General features: G+C 33.2%; 1 long non-coding RNA gene across 1 annotated transcript in view; it reads left to right on the plus strand.

The window, feature by feature from the left end:
- Nucleotides 1-230: 230 nt before the first annotated feature.
- Nucleotides 231-25,406, plus strand: part of LOC131801977 (uncharacterized) — a 210,281-nt gene continuing 185,105 nt past the window's right edge. The window contains exon 1 of the long non-coding RNA XR_009341992.1: nucleotides 231-273. This is a non-coding gene — a long non-coding RNA (uncharacterized LOC131801977). The remainder of the gene's footprint in view (nucleotides 274-25,406) is intronic.

Below are 25,406 nucleotides of genomic sequence, written 5' to 3' on the forward strand. Positions count from 1 at the left end.
GCTGAACCTACCCCAGCTTCAAAGTGAAAACACGTCGTCACAAGTTTTATATGTAAATAAGATAAATAAGAGCTCCTAAATATATATTCGTTAAAAATAGGCTTCGTTTCCTTGAGTAACAATTTTAATTATTCTTTTTCCACAAAAGCAACATTAGTTTCAATTTTTTTTTTAAATTTTGCCTACATAATTTAGTTGAATTTCTAATTTCGTTTTCTTTCCTTTGATTTCAGTTTCAAACTAGTGGCGATAAATGGGCATTGACCATCAAAGGTAAGTCGAGAACTCACATTTCATTGACCTCTATAAAAAGTTCAATGAAACAACTTCTCAAATAGATATTTTAAATGAGGAAACGGAAACTAGTTCACTGTCAGTTGGGTGGCCGGCCGGCCGACCACACCGTGGTAACCATTTACAAAAACCCACATCTTTGTAATCATCGTAATTAAGGTTTCCATTTCCACTTGGAAAATCTATAAATTGGGGGGGAATTTTCTTTGAGTTGTTCGGTCATAAGGTTAACACATGACAAGGGGAATGTTGGCGGTATTCCTTTTTTTATGAAGTAAATTCTAAGGGAAATTTCCAAACACTTAACAGCGGATGGTAGAGGTCAAGGAAACGATCATTAACTTCCAATAAAAAAAAAAATCGATGAAACAGCATGAAGGCAATTTCCCGAGGACTGGTTTTGTGAGACACAACAGGCAACTAAATCCCAAAAAAGTAAATGGAATGGGGCTGTGATCAGAATAGGGCTGTTATCAGAATATAATGTTTATTATGGGTTATAGGTTGTATTAGGTTAGGTTGAAAAGAGGGGACATAATATTCGCCACTAGTTCTTGCAGACCATTTACCATATATGGAAATCGTTGAAATGTGCCAGGAAACAGGTATAGTGGGTCGAAATTTCACATTTTCACACTTCTTCTAATACTGCTAAAAAATATAGGGATGTAGACAATTTAAAGAATTCGAACACCCTTACCAATTTTATGGGAAGAATTTTTAATTCTAAAATTTTAAAACTAAAGTTTTCAAAATCAAAATTTTGTGGCGGAGCTGCCAAAAGTCTACCACAATACTCAGGAGTGGACTGATCCATTCTATCTTCCCACCAGGTCTTGTGTTCATAGAAATATTAGGATGTGACGAATTTGAAAGGAATTAGAGGCTCATACCGCGTTTTATAAGCTTTATAGCTATTCAAAATTTGGATCCGTTGTGGGGAAGGTACATGTAGTAGTAGTAGTAGTAGTCCGTTCTTCATTCCAGTCCTTGTGCTAATAAAAATATTGATATGTGCGAAGTTTGAAGACAATCGGGCTCTCATTTCACAATTTATAAGAGTTATAATTATTTGAAATTTTGACCATTTGTTATGGAGGTTCTTGTTGGAGTGGTTCAATATTGTCATTTTGCGCACCTGACTTAACACTGACAAAAATATTGCAATCTGCAAAGTTTGCACAAAGTCGAATGATCCTGTCTATTTTTATGAGGTAAATTATTTTCAGTGTGGGGGAAGTACCAGAAGGAGTAGACCATCTCCGAACTCGTTGCTACCTTCGAGAGTTACCATGCGCACCACCCTATATCGACTCGAATCATGTCCAGCAACGGATTTAGTCCAAAGAGACCTAGGATCCAAATCTGTTATCTCGGTTAGGCACGTTTATTCCCTCTCTAGTCATATGGCTGTTGGTCCTTCTTTAAAAAATCCACATTTCTGGCTCTTTTGGTCCTAGAAAAAATTTTCTTTAAAAAATCCACTTTTGTGGCTCTTTTGGTCCTTGAAAAAATATTCTTTAAAAAATCCACGTTTGTGGCTCCGTTGGTCCTTGAAAAAACCTTCTTTAAAAAACCACGTTTGTGGCTCTGTTGGTCCTTGAAAACTCTTGTTTAAAAAATCCACGTTTATTGCTCTGTTGGTCCTTGAAAAAAATCTTCTTTAAGAAATTTACGTTTGTGGCTCTATTGGTCCTTGAAAAAATCTTCTTTAAAAAATCTACGTTTGTGGCTCTGTTGGTCCTTGAAAAAATCTTCTTTAAAAAAATCCACGTTTATTGTTCTGTTGCTCCTTGAAAATATTTCCATTAAAAAATCCAGGATTATTGCTCTGGTACTTGAAAAAATTTTATTTAAAAAATCCACGTTTGTGGCTCTGTTGGTCCTTGAAAAACTATTCTTTAAAAAATCCACGTTTGTGGCTCTGTTGGTCCTTGCAAAAATTTTAGTTAAAAATCCACGTTTGTGGCTCTGTTGGTCCTTGAAAAAATTTTATTTAAAAATCCACGTTTGTGAATCAGTTCGTCCTTGAAAAAATCTTCTTTAAAAAATCCACGTTTGTGGATCAGTTGGTCTTTGAAAAAATCTTCTTTAAAAATTCCACGTTTGTGGCTCTGTTGGTCCTTAAAAAATGTTCTTAAAGAAATCCACGTTTATTGCTCTGTTGGTCCTTGAAAATATTTCCTTTAAAAAATCCAGGTTTTTGCCCTGTTGGTCCTTGAAAGTTTTTCTTTAAAAAATCCGCGTTTATTGCCATGTTGGTCCTTGATAAAATCTTCATTAAAAATCAACGTTTATTGCTCCGATGGTCCTTGAAAAAATCTTCCTTCAAAAAATCTACGGTTATTGCTCTGCTGGTCCTTCAAAAAAATATTCTTTAAAAATCCACGTTTGTCGGTCCTTGAAAAGATCTTCTTTACAAAATCCACGTTTGTGGCTCTGTTGGTCATTTTTTAAAGATATCTCTTAAAACAGACACAGATATTCTTCATTCACCCCATCACAAGTCACAACCCTTCAATGCAGATTTATGTGTAAGTGACACTCTCTTCGATTCTTTGTCACTGCCATAATAATCCACTTCCGCTTCATAAATTGTATGTCACATGCAGTTGTCAATATATGGATTTAAATTGAAATAAGAGGAGGCTTTTTGTAATTTATGGGCAGTGTTCCGTACTCAATATTGCTGCCATAATAAATTAAAAAAAATCATCATCATCCTCTAGTGTCTGCTTGAAGCTGTCATTATTGCAGGCCTATATAATTATCATAAACCTTCTTCTTCTCCCTTGTCCCTTCTCCTCTCCGTCTTTTGCTACACATTTCGTTTCCTGATGGCAGCAGCAGCAATTATCGAACCCGCATTAGGGTTTTCTAAAAATTGACATTTGCAATTATCTGGTCATGAAATGCAGTCTCTCTCACTTGGCTTCGACGTCCCCATTGCAGTTGTCTCATCCTTTGCATGATGACATTCCCTGTAGCTGGCGGGCAAATGTGTGCGGGTGCTGTCGCTTGTCTCTGTAATTACTGGCAGGCAACCACAACTCAACCATGTTGTCGCGTCGCCTCTCATTGTCGACGACGTCCGTTCACTAAGGTCAGGATATAAATTATTTGTTGTCTCACTTAAGATTACTGCCTCAATTTTGGAAAATTACTCGTATATCCATCCATTTATCCGCATGTGGCCTTGTGTCATCACATAATTCCACTTCCCCTCCTTCCCTGCTTTGCGGAGGAAGTGCATTGTGTTGCCTGAGTGGATTTCAATTAAAATTGATCGGTTTAGTGGCGTGCGTAATCTCAATATTAGTGATGCTTTATTTAGGGGTTGTTTGGATTATTCGAAGAGTAATTCGAAAGATTGGGTATGTTAAATTTTGAAGAGGAGGTTAATGAGATGCGTATAGCACTTGGAAAGATAGAGGTTGTTATACTTATGTAGTTCAAATTATAAACTAATGCGGGGGTTATATGGAAAATTTAGGAAAAAATACTTTCCTATGTAAAATATAGAAAAATGAAGACCTGAATTGGATGATATCTTGAACAACTTCTTCATAACCTCAGCCATATGGCTATCATTTGATATGGTCAAAACGTGCCTAGTCGAAATAACGGTTTTGGACCCTAAGTTTCTTTGGACCAAATCCGTTTCAGGACATTTGGAGTCGATCTAGCAATGCCCGTCCGTCCGTCGGTCTGTCTGGCTGTTGCGCACAATAACTTTGGAAGGGAGTATCCGATTTCTTCCAAACTTGGTACATCGTATATTTTTGACAATCTTAGATCGAGTTCGCAGATGGCCAATACCAGTCCACTCCTTCTGGTACTTCCCCCACAAAAATTTCAGCAGAAATATTTAACTGCACAGAAAGACAAAGAATAATCCGATTATGTTCCAACTTTGAACATCCTAATATTTGCATCAGTCCTAGGTCAGGTGCGAAAATTGACAATATCGGTCCACACCATCAAGTACCTCCCCCACAAAGGGTCAACATTTTGAATAATTACAACTCTTATAAGATGTGATGCAAGTGTCCGATTGTCTTCAAATTTCACATATCACAATAATTTTATTAACCCAAGGTCTGGTGTAAAGCTGGAATATATCGGTGCAATCCTTCTGGTACCTCTCCAACAAAGGGTCACAATTTCGAATATCCCTGAAGCTCATAAAACGCGAAATTAACATCCGATTCCATTCAGACTTGGTACATCTCAATATTTCCATCAACACAAGATCTGTTATAAAGATGGTAGAGATCGGACCATTCTTCTGGTACCTCCCCTACAAAGGTTTAAACTTTTGAATATCCATGAAAGTCACAAAACGCGAAATAAGCATCAGGTTCTCTTTATTTTTCACACATCCCATTGTTTCCTCTAAGACAAGATCTGTTGCGAAGATGATAGAGATCGGACCATTCCTTTTGCTACCTGCCCCAACTACAGGGTGAGACAAAAAACTGCAGCAAAGTCAAACGCCATAATTTTTACATTTTTTTTTAATTTTATTGAATGAAAGCAAAAAAATGTCGGAAATAGCATTAAATTTTTGAACAAGTTTTGATTTGTTCGAATTGGTCACCTTTGGCACGAATTATGGCCTTCAAATGGCCAATGAAACCGTCACACGCTGCCCTGGCGAAGCGCTTGCTTTAGGTGATCGACACTTTGGTATTTTTTAGTGCCAATCTTGCTTTCCAAAATACTACAGACACAATAGTCTAACGGATTGGTATCCGGAGACTTTGGTGGCCATGCGGCATTTGTGCGCTGGAAATGAAGCGAGAGACCTCATTTTGTAAACATTCTTGGGTTGCGCGTTCTGAGTGCGATGGTGTTGAGTCCTGTTGGAATGTCCAAAATCTTTGCGTGCTCAAGGCTTTAAAACACCCTTCAGAATATTTTCGCGATAATATTCGGCATTTATTCTGATGCCACGGTCGATTAACACGAGCGGAGAGCGACCATCGGCTGTTATGGCGGCCCACACCATCACCATGGCCGGCGCTTGAGTTCTTGTGGCCAACCGAAGGTGCACATTTTCAGCTGACCTCTTTGGCAAGTAAACACGATCATTTTGTTTATTTACAAACTGCTGGACAATGAATGTTTTCTCATCGGAGACGGAAAAAACCAAATTCGGCAGTTCACCACTTTCGACCAAGCGAAGCAACTCTTCAGCTCTTTTGAGTTTATTTTCTTTCTGTTGCGGTGTAAGTTCGTGAATTTTTTGGAATTTTAATGGCTTTACCCCGAGCTCCATTCATTTTTCAATAACTGCCGAATGGAATATTGCGATATATTCAGCTCACGGGTCATTTTTCGGCCACTGCGAAGCGGGTTTCGATCAAGGCGCTTCTTTACTTTTCGAACCATTTCTGCTGATGTTGCTGTTTTCTTTCGCCCACGTCCTTGGCATCGGGATACGCTAACAGTATTACGGTAACGAGCGATGGCGAGCGACACACAAAAGATTTATTCACATTTAAATGCTTGAGTGCTCTGACGATAGCCACTTGTGGTTTTCCAGCCAAATATAAAGAAATCACACTATCACGCTTAAATTCCATCACGAATAACTTTTTTTTCTGGAAAATTCTCACCAAAATGCTTTTGTACGCTTGTAAACAATATAATGAGCTGTCACTGGAATAATTTTAACAGCTGTCGGACGAGTGGCTTAGAAATGGCAGCAGTCTGAAGTTGGTTGTAGCTTTTTCATTTCATCCTGTATATCTGTCATAACTTGCGAAACAAGTCGGCAATTCTTTACAACTTGCTATATCTAAATATTTCTCTTAACCCGAAATCTGAGATGAATATGGAATTTATGATTTCGCATAAAATTGGATATAAAACTTCGATTTCCTTCAAATTTTGCCCATACCAATATTTTTATCTGTATTAGATGAGGTGTGAAAATGGAATACTTTGGTCCGCTTTATCTGTTACCTCATGCATATTTCCACATTTTCCAAAAATTTGCACCTATTTCATATAAATGATAGGAAGTAGTCTATATAGTCCAAATCTGGCACGTTGTAATTTTTTGTCAGTTTTAGGTCAGATACGAATTGTCCAGCTGCTTCGGAAACTCCGCGATATAGGATCAACAGTTTGAATAATCGCAACTCAAGACTGAGGGTATACATCTTTCGGGAAGACCGACTGATACTATTTTACTTGTGTCTATTTAAAAATGGAGATTAATATTCTTTGTGACTTATTTTTGCCCTGCGCATTTTTGGTTTTCTTGCTAAAAACTCATATCTAAACGCCAAATTCCTAGTAAATTGCAGTTCAATCTTTTTTCCCCATTTTCCAACTAAATGCACATCATTAGCAATCTCAAGATTTTCATGAGAAGAAAAATCTCAATAAAAATTCACTACTAAATCATTTTTTTTATTTGGCCATAAAAATTAGGCATTAACATTTCTCCCAACCAATGTTTGTGTCCTAAGTCTTTCTAAGAAAATTACCCCAACGTCTCTTTACAGAGAAGTTCTCCACATTGGAAAAAAGTGATGATGTAGACACACTATAATTAAAATATTAACAACACTTCATAAATTACATTGACCAAAAACAGCAGCAACAACAACAACACGAAATGAAATATGAAGAAAATGCTCACATTTCACCAGCTGACGCCATCTAAACCCGGTGAACATTTAAATGCAATTACGGCAATAAAGAAGAACGCTACAGAGGCATAAAGAGGAGGAGAGGAGACAGAAAACACATGACGGTTGTATTTGGCTGGGTACTAATATTCGTTGTCTCTTATTATTTGTGGTCCCTATGGAATTTAATGCGTTTATGAAAATTACAACAAAAATTAATGAAAATTATGTGATTATTATCGAAAAACACAAATGTCATGATAATTTTTGGTGAAAATGTGCAGTAAATTGAAGAAGACGTAATGGGAAATGCCAAATCTGCTATTAATGTTCTTCACGGCATTGGTTTAACATCGGGAAGAAAATTTTAATTTTTTCAAGGGACTTTCGAAGCAATAGACGTGGATTTTTTAAAGAATATTTTTTAAGCACCAATAACCCAATAAACGTGGATTTTTTAAAGAATATTTTTTCAAGGACTCTCAAAGCAATAAACGTGGATTTTTTAAAGAATATTTTTTCAAGGACTCTCAAAGCAATAAACGTGGATTTTTTAAAGAATATTTTTTCAAGGACTCTCAAAGCAATAAACGTGGATTTTTTAAAGAATATTTTTTCAAGGACTCTCAAAGCAATAAACGTGGATTTTTTAAAGAATATTTTTTCAAGGACTCTCAAAGCAATAAACGTGGATTTTTTAAAGAATATTTTTTCAAGGACTCTCAAAGCAATAAACGTGGATTTTTTAAAGAATATTTTTTCAAGGACTCTCAAAGCAATAAACGTGGATTTTTTAAAGAATATTTTTTCAAGGACTCTCAAAGCAATAAACGTGGATTTTTTAAAGAATATTTTTTCAAGGACTCTCAAAGCAATAAACGTGGATTTTTTAAAGAATATTTTTTCAAGGACTCTCAAAGCAATAAACGTGGATTTTTTAAAGAATATTTTTTCAAGGACTCTCAAAGCAATAAACGTGGATTTTTTAAAGAATATTTTTTCAAGGACTCTCAAAGCAATAAACGTGGATTTTTTAAAGAATATTTTTTCAAGGACTCTCAAAGCAATAAACGTGGATTTTTTAAAGAATATTTTTTCAAGGACTCTCAAAGCAATAAACGTGGATTTTTTAAAGAATATTTTTTCAAGGACTCTCAAAGCAATAAACGTGGATTTTTTAAAGAATATTTTTTCAAGGACTCTCAAAGCAATAAACGTGGATTTTTTAAAGAATATTTTTCAAGGACTCTCAAAGCAATAAACGTGGATTTTTTAAAGAATATTTTTTCAAGGACTCTCAAAGCAATAAACGTGGATTTTTTAAAGAATATTTTTTCAAGGACTCTCAAAGCAATAAACGTGGATTTTTTAAAGAATATTTTTCAAGGACTCTCAAAGCAATAAACGTGGATTTTTTAAAGAATATTTTTTCAAGGACTCTCAAAGCAATAAACGTGGATTTTTTAAAGAATATTTTTTCAAGGACTCTCAAAGCAATAAACGTGGATTTTTTAAAGAATATTTTTTCAAGGACTCTCAAAGCAATAAACTTGGATTTTTTAAAGAATATTTTTTCAAGGACTCTCAAAGCAATAAACGTGGATTTTTTAAAGAATATTTTTTCAAGGACTCTCAAAGCAATAAACGTGGATTTTTTAAAGAATATTTTTTCAAGGACTCTCAAAGCAATAAACGTGGATTTTTTAAAGAATATTTTTTCAAGGACTCTCAAAGCAATAAACGTGGATTTTTAAAGAATATTTTTTCAAGGACTCTCAAAGCAATAAACGTGGATTTTTTAAAGAATATTTTTTCAAGGACTCTCAAAGCAATAAACGTGGATTTTTTAAAGAAAAAATTTTGAAGGACTTTTAGGCAAATAAACGTGGATTTTTTAAAGAATATTTTTTCAAGACCAACAGACAAATAAACGTGGATTTTTTAAAAAAGATTTTTTCAAGGACCAACAGACAAATAAACGTAGATTTTTTAAAGAAAAAATTTTGAAGGACCTTTAGGCATATAAACGTGGATTTTTTAAAGAATATTTTTTCAAGGACCAACAGTTCCACAAACTTGGATTTTTTAAAGAATATTTTTTTAAGGACCAACAGGGCAATAAACGTGGATTTTTTTAAAGAAAATTTTTTTCAAGGACCAAAAGAGCAATAAACGTGATTTTTTTAAAGAATATAAATGTTGACTTTTAACCAATATTTTTTTTAAAGTTACATCAGCGACAGAATTTACACTTCAAAAATATTTCTGATCTCCAGAAATATTTTTCAAGAGCCTCCAAACCAAAAATTTTAGGATTTTTTTATGAATTGTCAGATGGTCGCTCAGAGCAATCAACGTGATTTAAACAACCATATTTTTGAAGGACTATCATTCACCAATGTGGATTTAAAACAAGTCAAATGGTATCAATCAGTTTTGTCATGTCAATCGAACATTTATATCCAATTTTATCCGAAATCATAAATTCCAATTAATTACATATTCATATCAGATTTCTGGCTAAGGGAAATCTTTAGATGCAGCAATCGCCGGATTGTTTCGCAGTGATGTTAGATCTAAGTATTGGAAATTGCGACCCTTTGTGGTTGAAGTACCAGAACGAGTTAGCAGATTTCTATCAACTTTACAACAGATTTTGGGTTTGCAAAAAAAATGTTTGGATCTGTCAAACTTAAATAGAGTTGGATGCTTATTTCGAGTTTTATGAGCGAGTTTTGAGTTTTTCAAAAATGTTAACCCTTTGTAGGTGAAGTAACCTAAAGAGTGTTCCGATATATCCCATTTTCACAGCAGATCTTGTATTGGTAAAAATAATGGCATGCATGAAATTTGTAGAAAACCTGATGCTTATTTCGAATTTTATGATAATTTTGGTTATTTGGTCCTTTTGTGGAGGAGGTACCAGAAGAAATATTCCGATCTCTACCATCTTTATAACAGATCTTGTGGTAATGGAAGAATTGAGCTGTACCAAGTCTGAATGGAAACGGATTTTATGTTGTTTTATGAGTTTCATGGATATTCAAAATTTTGATCGTATGTGGGGGAGGTACCAGAAAGAGTTGACCTATATATCCCATCTTCACAGCAGATCTTTTGTTAGTGGAAATAATGAGATGTATGAAATATGAAGAGAATCGAATGCTTATTTCGGTTTTTATAATCGGTTTGGTTATTCAAGACTTTGACCCTATGTTGGGGAGGTACCAGAAGGAATAGTCCGATCTCTACCATATTTATAACAGATCTTGTGCTGATGAAAGGATTGAGCTGTACCAAGTCTCTATGGAATGTTAATTTCATGGATCTTTAAAATTTTTACCGTTTGTGTGGGAGGTACCAGAAGTAGTCGACCATATAATCCATGTTCATATAAGATCTTGGTGTGATGTGGGTACTTTGAAGGCAATCGGTCTCTTACATCACATTTTATAAGATTTATAATTATTCAAAATTTTGACCCTTTGTGGGGGAGCTACTTTATTGAGTAGACCCATATTGTCATTTTTCGCACCTAACGTAGCAATGATGTAAATATTAGGATTTGCAAAGTTGAGACAAAATCGGTTTATACTTTCTCTTTCTGTGCAGTAAAATATATATATATATTTTTTTTTTTTTGAAAATTTCGACCTTTTTTGGGAAGATACCAGAACGAGTGGACAGTTATTGCCCATCTTAGAACTCGGTCTAACTTTTATAATAATATTACGATCTACCAAGTTTGGACCAAATCGCATATTCCCTTCGAGAGTTGCCGTGCGCACCAGCCTCGACTCCAAATGTCCTGAAATTTATTTTATCCAAGAGACCTAGGGTCTAAAACCGTTATTTCGGCAAGGCTCGTTTTGGCCGTATCAAATGGTGTATACCCTCTGGAGCTGATGGTTGTCAAACTGAACAAATTTTTCATTTTTGAGAACTGTTAAAAGGAATCTTAAATTTTAATGTGGATTTTTCGCTGCCGAAGTAGCAAGCATTTGGTAGTCTGAAAGAAAGTGAAGGAAGTATTCCGTATAGTCTAAATATGGCACGTTGTTATATTTATATCAGATTTATGTCATCTACGAACGAAATGGACAATATCACTCCGTCAGAACCTCCCTCATGAAGGGTCAAGAGCTTGAATAATATAAGACAAGTCAAAATATTTAAATAAACGAACATTGGCTTAGGGTATACATCTATTGGCAAAACCGACTGATACTTTTTAACTTGTTTTAAATATTTTTCAAGGACTTTCGGACCAATCATCTTGGGTTTTATAAAAATAATATTCCAATTGTTTTAAAAGCAATCAACGTTGATGCAATGAAAACATGAAATATTGAGGCCTATCAGCACAACAAACGTGGATTTTTTGAAAATATTTTTCATGGAACCCCATTACACATGTTCTAAGATTTTTTCAGTGCAAGGCTTTTTTCCTGATGAAAAGCCTAAATTTGAAAGAATATATTTTCTGAGCAATCACTTTATTTTTTTCAAATATTTTTTAAAAATGAACCTAGTCTAAAATTTGGAGGATTTTTTAGTAACAAATAAAGCCAGTTTTTTTTTTCAAGCAAAAATGATGAAATGCTTAAAATTATTTTTAAAGGATTTTTAAGCATTTTCTAAGGCCTATCAGTTTCATAATCGTATTTTTAAAAACATATTTTTTCAGGATCTTTTTGATTAATATTCTAGTGTTCGGAGACCATTGAAACACAGTTTACTCATTGCAAATATATTATGTGTTCTATTTGGAAAAAAAATCTAGGTTGGTGTTTATTAGCAGATTTTTGTCAGGTTCTTATTGAATCCCTCCATTCAATGATTTCCATAATCCCTAATGACCCACAGCTGTCTATTAAACGAAGATTTGCATTTTCCAAATGTATCCACTTTACAACATTTAACGGCATATGTTACTCTTACATCTGATATCTTCCCAACAAAACGGCACGTTCATGGCATGCTTAAAATGTCAGCATGCGTGATGGAGAGTCGGATAAGAAAACGTCGGATACACAAAAGAAAATCCTCGTATCCACATGATCTTCAAAATGATGGTGACCACATGCTCGCTCTCACACCATTCGTGAAGATGCTGATAAATTACGATTTGATGCTGAAGAAGATTTTCTCCCAACAAACCCTTAAAGATTTCTCAAAAGATTCAAATTTCCCAAGAGCTGAGAACAAGCAGCTGTTTTGCCTCTTTTTTGAAAAAGGCTAAAGAAATTTTCAAAACAATTTTCCAAAAATAACAACGAGTTTTGTTGACGTAACACATGGTGTTGGCAGCACCACCAGCCACTACTGACTCTCTCTCGTTCTCCTATTATTGTCCTTTGTGTTTTATTTGGTAGGTGGATCCTTTTGTTGTTAGCAGTGTGTGGTGGTAGTGTAGAAAGTGTAGGGGTGTTTTTTTTTAATGATCGGTCGAACGGTTCGCTTTTGTTTTGCCCTTTTTCCACCAGCTTGCCAGTCGACCTGAAAGAAGGTGGCAGACAGATGATTGCCAGTGTAAAATTTGTTGTTTTGCCAAATCATTATTGTTTTAAATGCGCCTGCCTGGCACACTTTGGCCAGAAGAAATTTCTTCAAATTCCTTTCTCTTCGCTTCCTGTTTCAGAAATTTGTTTAACAAAACGATTTTCTTTGCTTCGTTAGGAAACATGTGTCACATTGTCGTTACAGCTGGCTTTTATAGAATCTGACATTTTCAAATCAAAAAAAAAAATATATTTTTTTCGACAAATTGAATGATATCAGAATCTCTCTTCCATGTCGATTATTTTTTTCTTTTTGAAATATTTTTCAATTAACCACCCGCATTCTAAACAATTTTTTTTTATCAAACATATCACACCTTATGTTCTTTTGATTCGATTTCTTTATAATGTTCACATATTTGTATCTCACCTGAAGATGCTTAAGATTACATCCATCCTACATATGTTAGTAATCCATCAATTTTCAATCTATGCCTACGTGCATCTCCCATGGAAATTTCGAATTTAATTCATAAATCAAAAAAATATTCTCATGGAAATCAGCAGGTTATTGGTTAACCAACTTCCTACGCGGCAGCACCTTAAAATTTTGTGACTTCAACAATTCTAACATCAATAGGATTTCCCGCAATTACAGCGTCGTTTTTGGATGGAAGTATACCACACACCAAGATGTGGATATAAATCTTTTGGGAAATTACAATTAAGGTTTCCTTTTCGATTTAATGAGGCTGCGAACATGTGATTGTTTCCGTCAACAGATGTTTTAATAGCCCTTGAAGAAATATTCTTAAAATGAACAAATTCGGTTGTTCTATTGGTCCTTAAAAACAATTTTTTTTAGGAATTTAGGAAGTATAAGTCGGTTTTGCCGAAAGATGTATACCCTCAAACAATGTTGGCTTATTTAAATATATTTTATCTTGCGGTATGTAATTCAAAATTTTGACGCATTGCGGAGGTGGATCCCCAGGAGTGGGCCAAAATTGTCCATTACGTATCTGACCTAAGACGGAAATAAATATCACAACGTTCGAGATTTTGATTATATCGACAACTTCCTCCATTTTATATAAGTGCCCGTTACTTCGTCAGCGAAAAGTCCACCTTTAAATTTAAGATTCGTTCCAACAGTTGGTGTTTGGCTTTTTATACCCTCCACCATTTAATGAAGGGTATATTAACTTTGTCATTCCGTTTGTAACTCCGCGAAATATTTATAATAGACCCTACACAGTATATATATTCTGGAAATTCTAAGACGATCTAGTAATGTTCGTCTGTCAGTCTATCTATCTGTCTATCATTTGTAAACACGCTATCATCCGAACGTATTGAGATAGATGGCTACAATTTTGCACATATATGTATTTTGCCAGTAGGCAGGTTAAGTTCGTAAATCGGCCATGTCGGTCCATGTTTTCATATAGCCCCCATATAACAGTACCTTCCGATATTCGGTTTTTTGATGATTATGATGATATGCCTAAAAATTTAATTTGGGTACTACAGCCTATGCCTAAAAATTTCGTATGCAGGTTCACGTCTTCGTATAGCCCCATATAACTGTATCTCACTTTATTTGGTATTTTAATGATTTTAGCGAAATTATTCGCCGGAATGGGTATTACAGCCTATGCCAAAAAAAAAAAAAAAAAAAAAAAAATTAACAATTAATACACGTCTTCGTATAGCCTCCGAATAAAAGTTATAACGGTATTTTTTGTAATTTTTTTTAAAAATTTCCCGGTCGAACTTAGCTATTTTGATACTTGTTCAGTTTGACAAACATTTTTAATCGAATCTTCATATATCGTACGAAAATTTCAGACTTTCAAGGTTTAATATATTTTCATTATGAAGTTTGCCGAGGAGGATATTTAAGAATTCTAGCTCTATCCTAATACTCAATTCCAAATGTATTACCATACTGCAAGCAGTCGCCTTCTCTCAACCACAGGCACCAATAGTGACATCCCTATCAAATTTTAGGATATCTGCTCTTTTCCTTCACCCAATACCAAATTTAGCGCAATTTAGTACAATTATAGTACATATTTCCTAAACCAGCTCCGTATTTCAATACTATATACCAACAGAGACCTCAATGTCAAAGTTCCGCATTTCAGCATTATCTCTTCACCAAATGTCCGATTTAGTACCTTATGAATAGATTTAGTACCTTATGAACAATTATAGTACACATTTTAAACCCATATATCAAATTCAAATTTCAAATTTGAAGACTTCAGCTATATTCCTTCACCAATACCAAATTTAGTACTATGTAGTAATTTTCGTACAATTGTAGTACATATGTAAGAAACCAGCTCCATATCTCAATCCCAGATACCAATAGAAACCTCAATATAAAATTTGCGATTCCGGCTCTATCCCTTAACCCCATACCCAATTTAGTACCATTTAGTATTTTTGTACATTAATAGTACAGATTTTCAAAACAACCTTCAAATCATAACCACAACCACCAACAGTGACATCTACATTAAATTTCAGGATTTGAGCTTTATAACCCCACCAAATACCATATTTAGTTCTATTTAGTACATTTCGTACATTATAGTACAAATTTCGAAAACAACATACATATTTTAATTTTAGATACCAACCGAGATCTTAACTTCACCCAACACTTTCACTTCACCCAATGCCAAAATTAGTACCATTTAGTACATTTTCGTACAAATATAGGGCGATTTCCACCACCACCAAATTGCGAACAAAGGTACGATTAGTAATCGAAATATCAAATTTCAGAATTCTAGTTTTACCCCTTCAGCTAATACCATAGTACCATTCTGTACTTTTCGTACAATTATAGTATACATTTCCGGAACCACCTCCACTTTTCGTGCACTTGCTGTACACATTTCCAAAATCACCTCTTTATCACAAACCTATCATCAGCAGAAATCTTAATATCAAAATTGAATTAATATCAGCATTATCACTTTAACCAAAAACCAATTTAGTACCACTTAGTACTTTTTCGTACAAATATAAGACGTTCTTCCACCGCCACCACCAAATTTCAAACACAGATATCATTAGTAAACGAAATATTCTCTATTCCCCCACCAAATAGCAAATTTAGTACTATTTAGTACATTTCGTACATTACAGAACAAATTTCGAAAACAACCAATATATTTAAATTACACATACCAATAGAGATTTCAATATCAAATTTGAGGATTTCAGCTCAATCACTTTACCTAATGTAAAATTTAGTACCATTTAATACTTTTCGTATAAATATAGGACGTATTTCCACCGCCACCTCCAAACACAGATTCCATCAGTAATCTAAATATGAAATTTCAGAATTGCATCGCTTTTCCTTTACCCTATACAAAATGTAGTAACATTCAGTACTTTTTGTACAATTATAGTACACATTTCCTTAACCACCTCCATATGCCCAGGCTACACATGCACAGCGACCCTAAAACTAAATTTTATATTTCAAGCACTTTCTGTTCTCCCAATACTAAATTATACTAAATATAGTTCTATTTAGTACTTTTCATGCACTCGTAGTACGCATTTCCAAATCCACCTATTTATCGCATACCTAACACAAACAGAAATCTCAATATCAAATTTGAGATTTCCAACTCTATACATTCACTCAATATCAAATTTAGTACCATTCACTACTTTTTGTACAATTATAGTACACATTTCCGAAACCACCTCCATATGCCCAGGCTACACATGAACAGCGACCCTTATACTAAATTTTATATTTCAAGCACTATCTGTTCTCCCAATACCAAATTATACCAAATATAGAACTATTTAGTACTTTTCGTACACTAGTGGTAATCATTTCCAAACCCCACCTCTTTTTCGCAAACCTACCACCAACAAAGATCTTAATATCGAATTTGAGGATTTCAACCTTTCACATAATACCAAATTTGGTAGCATTTAGTACTTTTCGTACAATTCGGTACACATATCCAAAATCAACTTCATATGTCCCGGCTATACATGAAAAAAGACCCTAATAAGAAATTTCAAATTTTAAGCACTATCTGTTCTCTCCATACCAAATTGTACTAAATATAGTACTATTGAGTACTTTTAGTGCACTTGCTGTATACATTTGCAATACAATACAAATTTTTTTTATCCGTTCACACTGAACCACCCTGTTCCAAAATTGAGTACTATTTAGTACAGTTCGTACTATTTAGTACAGTTAGTACACATTTCCAAAACCACCCTCATATCAAATCAAACTTACTTTTCAACCTTAATTCTCATACCAAATTTCTGGTTTTAGCTCTATCCTTTCACATAATGCCAAATGGTACCATTTTAGAAGTTTCGTACCATTTAAGAACTTCTCATTACCTCATAGTTCGATTTTCTAAAATCCCTTTGGTACATCTATTCTGCACTCTATGAATATGTGGCTCTCATTTCAAATTTCAGAATTCTAGCTCATTCTGTTTGTTCAATACAAAGCATTAAATTTCTGGTACATTTTAGTACTTTTCGTACCCTTTTGGTACAAATTTCCAATTTCCCGTATCACACGCCTACGCACCAAGCCTGACCCTCGTGCAAAGTTTGAAGATTCTAGATTCAGCCGTTTCGACTGGGCGTTGAATCTTAGTGACATAGATTAGATCCAAATTTAAGGTCCTGGTATTCCTTATTTTTTTTAATCCGCCTTTATTTCTCTTATAATACTTGAAACAAAATATTAAAAACTATGAAAATTTCAAAATTTTCAGATATCTCTGTTTGAATACTTCCCCCCTTAAGCGATTTTGCTTTTAAATAATTCATGAATTGAAAGCAAATCAGCCTCTTTCCACAACAAAGTATTGAAAACATTATTTTTCAAAATCAGCTTCTTCACACTTAACAAGTGCGTCGTTATTCAAATGACGGGGCGATTAACTGGTGGCAGCTGGCTTCGAATTTTTTAAAATCTGCCAAGCATGCGCCTTCGAATCAAAAAAAAAAAAAAAAAAAAAAAAAACTTAAAAGCGTGCGGGTTGGCGTTAGGCGAAACACACCCTCATACGGCAGCCAAAAAATAAAAACGAATCTACAATTCGTTATTTGCTCAATCATTCATTCAAACTTTTTGTAATTCATTCATAGATTTTTTTTGTAAAACGATTTTATGTTGTAAATTGCTTTTGTATGTTTTTTATATTTTGAGGAGAAGTGTTTTCGTTACGAATTTGATTTCCTGTAATTGAACTTGAACCAACAATGGGCCAACAACGACGGGGATGTAAATACTTTACAGAATTGTAATTCACTGTTTGTTTCAAGTGCCCTTCATTTGGCTTCCGTGCAACATTTTGTGGTATTTGTTTTACTCCTTGCTTTGTTGTGTTTTTTTCGTCGGAAGTTAAAACTAAAATATTTTTTATGAGTTCAACATTTCTGCTCTGCTGCAAAGTGCTAAGGGTCGTTGTAGCTGAGCTTATAACCTCATAATTGTTCCCCTTTGTTTTGTGATTTTATTGGTTTGCTTTTTTTTGGTTGCTCTGGAGCGCATGCGTGCCACACGTGTTCTTTTTCGGACGATCCTTGTTTTTTTTCGTGGGTTGCCTTAGCTCTCTCCTGTTTATAATTAATTTTTTTATGATCCTCTGTTTCTAAGCAATTTTATTTGTTTATTTTTACTAAGGGAGGGCATTGTTTGATTTCAGGAACTCGCTCCTAAATGGGTATATTTTAACGGAATACATTTTGTGGTATACTAATCAAGGACATTTTGAGCTAAAACATAGATATAGATTTTTTGAATCTTTTTAAACCATAAATTAGCAACTAAGAACAAACCATAGATATTTATGAGCATTCTCCAAGCATTTTTTATAAATATATCTCTTAGGAAATCCTATTTTTTCACAAGGACTATACCAGCAAAAATTATTCAAAAGAAAATTACCTTCAAAATCCACGTTTAGATCTGTTTTATTCCTTGAAAAATCTTAAAAATATTCAGAGCTCAGAGAGTCCTTTAAAAAATATTTTTCAAATTCACACTAATAGCTTAGAGAGTATTCCTTAAAAATTCATTATTTTAACCCCGAGAGTCCTTGAAAAATAATCTTTAAAATCCAAACTTTTAAGAAAGCGAATCCTTGAAAAGTTGTCCTTTAAAAATCCACACTTAATACTCAGAGATTTCTTGCAATAAATCTTAAAATAGCTCAGAGAGTCCTACAATTTTCTTCTTTCAAAATCCGCGTCTATGTCTCGGAGATTCCTTGAGAAAATTATGGTAAAAATTCACGTCAATAACTCAGAGAGACCTTCAAAAAATTATCTTCACAATCCAAGTTTACTGCTGTTGTAGTCCTTGAAAGATCTTCAAAAAAATCACTATTAAAACAAGCTTACAACTCAGAGAGTCCTTACAACTCAGAGAGTCCTTGAAAAAATAATCTTTAAAATTCGCATCTTTTACTCAGAGAGTCCTTTAAAATAATCTTAATTTTTTATAGGTACCTGTAAAAAGTATTCCTTAAAAATCTCTGAGAGTCCTTCAAAATGTTCTTAAAATACCCATATATAGCTAAACAGTCCGTTTAAATGTTCTTAAAAATCCACATTAAACGCTTTGAAACTTTCTGAAAACTATTCTCAAAAAAATTAACGTCGATTGCCCTATTAGTCATTGAAAAAGCCAAGTTTGTTGCTTATATAGTCCTTGAAAAAAATCCACACTTGTGGCTCAGAGAATCCCAGAAAAAATATTCTTTAAAAACTCCACTATTATGGCTCAGAATGTTCTTGAAAATTGATCAGAAAAATCCTTGATAAATATTCTTAAAAACATTTTTAAATCCAAGCTTTGAAATAGTCCATGAAAAATGTTTTAATTGTTTTAATGTTTTAATTCTGCGCATATAACTCAAAGATCCTTGAAAGAATATATATACACTGGGTCCTTAAAAAATATTTCTAAAGAATTCTCGTTAAATCCTTGAAAAAATATTTTTTAAAAGCCTACGTCGATATCTTGAAGAACTATTGTAAAGAAAAGAAACAATGTTGAGTCCTTTAAAATTTACGTAGAGTCCTAGAAAAAAAGATTTTTTTTAATCCGCATTTTTTATTGAAGATTTGTTAAGGACTAACAAGGCCACAATCGCGGATTTTTTAAAAAAACTGTTTTTAAGGACTAACAGAACTATAAGCGAGAAAGATATTCTGAATGAGTCCACGCTTATAACTCGAACAATTCTTGAAAGAAAATATTTTTATAGTCAACGCCTATAACTCAGTGAGTTTATAAAAGAAATTTCATAAAAAGCCACATATTTTCTCGCAAGTCCTTGAAAAATATTCATAAATGCTCCTACTGAGTCCTTGACAAAATATTTGTAAAAAATCCTTGTTAAGACCTTGAAAAAATATTTTTAAGAATACTACGTTGATTTCTTAATAAAATATTGTAAAAAAGAAACAATGTTGTGTCCTTTAAAATATAAATGAAGTCCTTGAAAAATATTCTCTACAAATCCTCGTTGAGTCCTAAAAAAACATGTTTTATAATCCAAACTAATCAAAAATTATTATTATTATTATTATTATTATTATTATTATTATCATTATTATTATTATTATTATTATTATTATTATTATTATTATTATTATTATTATTATTATTATTATTATTATTATTATTATTATTATTATTATTATTTTTTTTTTTTTTTTTTTTGAAAGAACCCATCTTAAGTCCTTGAAGACATAATCTTGAATATCCACGCCGAGCCCTTGAATAATTTGTCTGAAAAACTCACTTTTTATTAGATCCTTGAAGAAACATTCTTAAAATATTCGCATTGAGTTCTTGACAAGTACTTTAAAAAATCGATATGGAATCCGTGAAAAATATTCTGTAAAACCATTGAAAACATATTTTCAATATCTTAAAATATCCTTTATAAGACCTTGAAAAATATTACATCTGTATTGGATCCTTGAAATAATTTCCTGGAAATAATCTACCTACCTGAGTGTTCCGCAAAATATTCTTAAAAACTCCATATTAAAAGGAAATTCCTTTAAAGTCCTTGAAAACATATTTTTAAAATGTCATTTTATGTCTTGAAAAAATTCTCAAAAAATCTACCTTGGAATGCCCTCATTGAGTCCTTGAAAATATTTATTAAAAAATCCACGTCTTGTCCTTAAAAACAATCTTAAAAAATATTCTTAAAATATCACCATTATGTCCGTCAAAAAATAAGTTAAAAAAAATCACATTGGCTCCATAAAGGTGTTGTTTATAAATTTCTCCTTGAGCTCCGACAAAATTCTCTTTGAATTTTTAAAAACCAAGTCCTGGAAACAAAAAAAATGCTCACTATATTCTCGATTCGGTACAAAATTCCTAACAGGTGTGAACAAAATCCTTAATCCTTAAAAAATGTTCTTAAGATCTCCCCATTAAGCCCTTAAAAAACTAATATGAATCATTGAAATAATATTCTAAAAAAATATACCTAAGGGTTCTTAAAAAATCCACATTGAGTCCTTAAAAGAAAATCCTGATTGAATCCTCAAAAAATATTTGTAAAAAGTCCACATTTATTCGTAGAAAACATATTTTTAAAATTAAATTTAATGCCCTGAAGAAAAATTTAAAAAAAGTCCACTTTGAGTCCTTCAAAAAATATTCTTTAAATATCCTTAGTAGGTCCATGAAAAATATTTTTAAAAAAACGATATTGAATCCTTAAATTTCAAGCTATGTCCTTGAAAAAATTCTTTAAAAATATTCTGAAAAAAATCATATTGAATCTAAAATATGTTTTCAAAATTCACGTTGGCTCCTTACAACAATATTGTTTACCATTCCTTAGTTGTTGACAAAATTTTCCTTGATTTTTTTAAAAGTTTGTCCTGGAAAAAGAATATTCTCATTAAATCCTCCATTTGCTACAGAATTCTTAACAGCTGTGATATGCATTTCCAAATAAATGCATTGAGTGCTTCGATCTGCTGCATATGTTTCAATATTATCTGCAAATCATCGCTTTCGTGCCTTTCCGCTATTTTCCACTGAAAAAGGGGATGACATAAAAATTAATGATAATTTTTGTTTGTTTGCTCATTTTCGGTAGGCGGCAAGGATAATAATTGTGACCAACTGCATTATCCCACGCTTATTTCGCTGTCCTTTATCCATACTTCCATCCACACACACGCATCCACCCATCCATTCAGCCTCTTTGGTGGCTAATCAATTGTTAAACACAACAAAAACTTACCGCAATTACAACAGACGTCGCGACGTAGGATTATCTTGTCCGACGATAATGGACGGAAGATATGTGAACATTTGTCATTATCGCCGAATTGTGGTGGCTGCTACTTTGCTGAACATGAAATGCTTGTGCAAACTTGGCACACATGTCGCAATTGCCCTTCTTTCTAATTGGGGAGGATTTTTTTTGACAATCAAAAATTTTGAGGAAGTTTTAGAGCAAGAATTTCGTTGTCATTTTTTAATTGAACACAGAGGAGTATTTCGATTATTTATGGAATGTAAGACATCAGCCTTTCGGACAAGTGGGTCTTTGATAAATTCCAAATATATATTTGAATTATAGATTCCCTCCACGAGACTTAGAAAAGGATTCTGGAGAGAAAACGAAAGAATATCAAGATATTGAAAGGATATCAAGATTCCAATGACAGATATATGGTTTCCATTGTGTCTTGTTTACTACTCTGACATAGGGTGTGTTCCTTCAGCAAATTACTGTTTCTGACAGAATTTATTTTAAACTCCGGTGGTCGTCCATCTGTAATGTGACACTTTATGACATATTTGTAGTAAATGTAATTTAACTCCTTTGCATCCTTCCTCCAGCTTCCAGACGGCACACACTGTGCCGTTGCATCACAACGAACCACTTAGGGTCGCCACTCCTTTTTCATCTCCTCCGTATTTGGGTTGAGCAGCACATTTGCTGTCATATTTGTTTTCGTCGTGAACGTGATTTTCATCAAGTTCAAATACTTTCATTTATTATAAAAAGGTCAGTGAAATGGATACCTAACGAGGGTTGGAAATTGATTTTTAGTTCGGATTTTTCAAGGACCAAGAGATTTTTTAATATAAATTTAATATTTTTTTAAGGACCAACAGATGAAGAAACGTGGATTTTGCAAAGAATATTTTTTCAAGGACCAACAGAGTCACAAACGTGGATTTTTTAAAGAATATTTTTTCAAGGATCAACAGAGCCACAAACGTTGATTTTTTAAAGCATATTTTTTCAAGGACCAACTGAGCCACAAACGTGGATTTTTTAAAGAATTGTTTTTAAGGACCAACAGAGCCACAAACGTGGATTTTTTAAAGAAGATTTTTCAAGGACCAACAGAGCCACAAACGTGGATTTTTTAAAGAAGATTTTTCAAGGACCAACCGAGCCACAAACGTGGATTTTTTAAAGAAGATTTTTCAAGGACCAACCGAGCCACAAACGTGGATTTTTTAAAAAGATTTTTTTCAAGAACCAACAGAGCAATAAATGTGGATTTTTTGAACAATATTTTTTCAAGGACCAACAGAGCCATAAACTTGGATTTTTTTAAATAATATTTTTTCAAGGACCAACAGAGCAATAAACTTGGAGTTTTTAAAGAATATTTTTTCAAGGACCAACAGAGCCACAAACATGGATTTTTTAAAGAATATTTTTTCAAGGACCAACAGAGCAATAAACTTGGATTTTTTAAAGAATATTTTTTCAAGGACCAACAGAGCCACAAACGTGGATTTTTTAAAGAATATTTTTTCAAGGACCAACAGAGCCACAAACGTGGATTTTTTAAATAAGATTTTTCAAGAATATTTTTTCAAGGACCAACAGAGCAATAAACTTGGATTTTTTAAAGAATATTTTTTCAAGGACCAACAGAGCCATAAACGTGGATTTTTTAAAGAAGATTTTTCAAGAATATTTTTTCAAGTACAAATGGAGCCACAAACCTTGATATTTTAAAGAATATTTTTTCAAGGACGAACAGAGCCACAAACTAGGATTTTTTAAAGAATATTTTTTCAAGGACCAACAGAGCCACAAACGTGGATTTTTTAAAGAATATTTTTTCAAGGACCAACAGAGCCACAAACGTGGATTTTTTAAAGAATATTTTTTCAAGGACCAACAGAGCCACAAACGTGGATTTTTTAAAGAATATTTTTTCAAGGACCAACACAGCCACAAACTAGGATTTTTTAAAGAATATTTTTTCAAGGACCAACAGAGCCACAAACGTGGATTTTTTAAAGAATATTTTTTCAAGGACCAACAGAGCCACAAACGTGGATTTTTTAAATAAGATTTTTCAAGAATATTTTTTCAAGGACCAACAGAGCAATAAACTTGGATTTTTTAAAGAATATTTTTTCAAGGACCAACAGAGCCATAAACGTGGATTTTTTAAAGAAGATTTTTCAAGAATATTTTTTCAAGTACAAATGGAGCCACAAACCTTGATATTTTAAAGAATATTTTTTCAAGGACGAACAGAGCCACAAACTAGGATTTTTTAAAGAATATTTTTTCAAGGACCAACAGAGCCACAAACGTGGATTTTTTAAAGAATATTTTTTCAAGGACCAACAGAGCCACAAACGTGGATTTTTTAAAGAATATTTTTTCAAGGACCAACAGAGCCACAAACGTGGATTTTTTAAAGAATATTTTTTCAAGGACCAACACAGCCACAAACTAGGATTTTTTAAAGAATATTTTTTCAAGGACCAACAGAGCAATAAACTTGGATTTTTTAAAGAATATTTTTTCAAGGACCAACAGAGCAATAAACATGGATTTTTTAAAGAATATTTTTTCAAGGACCAACAGAGCCACAAACGTGGATTTTTTAAAGAAGATTTTTCAAGGACCAACAGAGCAATAAACGTGGATTTTTTAAAGAATATTTTTTCAAGTACAAATGGAGCCGCAAACGTTGATATTTTATAGAATATTTTTTCAAGGACCAACAGAGCCGCAAACGTGGATTTTTTAAAGAATATTTTTTCAAGGACCACCAGAGCAATTAACGTGGATTTTTTAAAGAATATTTTTTCAAGGACCAACAGAGCAATTAACGTGGATTTTTTAAAGAATATTTTTTTAAGCATCAACAAAGCCACAAACGTGGATTTTTTAAAGAATATTTTTTCAAGGACCAACAGAGCCACGAACGTGGATTTTTTAAAGAATATTTTTTTAAGCACCAACAAAGCCACAAACGTGGATTTTTTAAAGAATATTTTTTCAAGGACCAACAGAGCCACGAACGTGGATTTTTTAAAGAATATTTTTTTAAGCACCAACAAAGCCACAAACGTGGATTTTTTAAAGAATATTTTTTCAAGGACCAACAGAGCCACGAACGTGGATTTTTTAAAGAATATTTTTTTAAGCACCAACAAAGCCACAAACGTGGATTTTTTAAAGAATATTTTTTCAAGGACCAACAGAGCCACGAACGTGGATTTTTTAAAGAATATTTTTTTAAGCACCAACAAAGCCACAAACGTGGATTTTTTAAAGAATATTTTTTCAAGGACCAACAGAGCCACGAACGTGGATTTTTTAAAGAATATTTTTTTAAGCACCAACAAAGCCACAAACGTGGATTTTTTAAAGAATATTTTTTCAAGGACCAACAGAGCAATTAACGTGGATTTTTTAAAGAATATTTTTTCAAGGACCACCAGAGCAATTAACGTGAATTTTTTAAAGAATATTTTTTCAAGGACCAACAGAGCAATTAACGTGGATTTTTTAAAGAATATTTTTTTAAGCATCAACAAAGCCACAAACGTGGATTTTTTAAAGAATATTTTTTCAAGGACCAACAGAACCACGAACGTGGATTTTTTAAAGAATATTTTTTTAAGCAT

Source organism: Musca domestica, unplaced genomic scaffold, assembly GCF_030504385.1.
Source record: "Musca domestica strain aabys unplaced genomic scaffold, Musca_domestica.polishedcontigs.V.1.1 19, whole genome shotgun sequence".
In the NCBI taxonomy this organism is placed as follows: Eukaryota; Metazoa; Arthropoda; class Insecta; order Diptera; family Muscidae; genus Musca; species Musca domestica.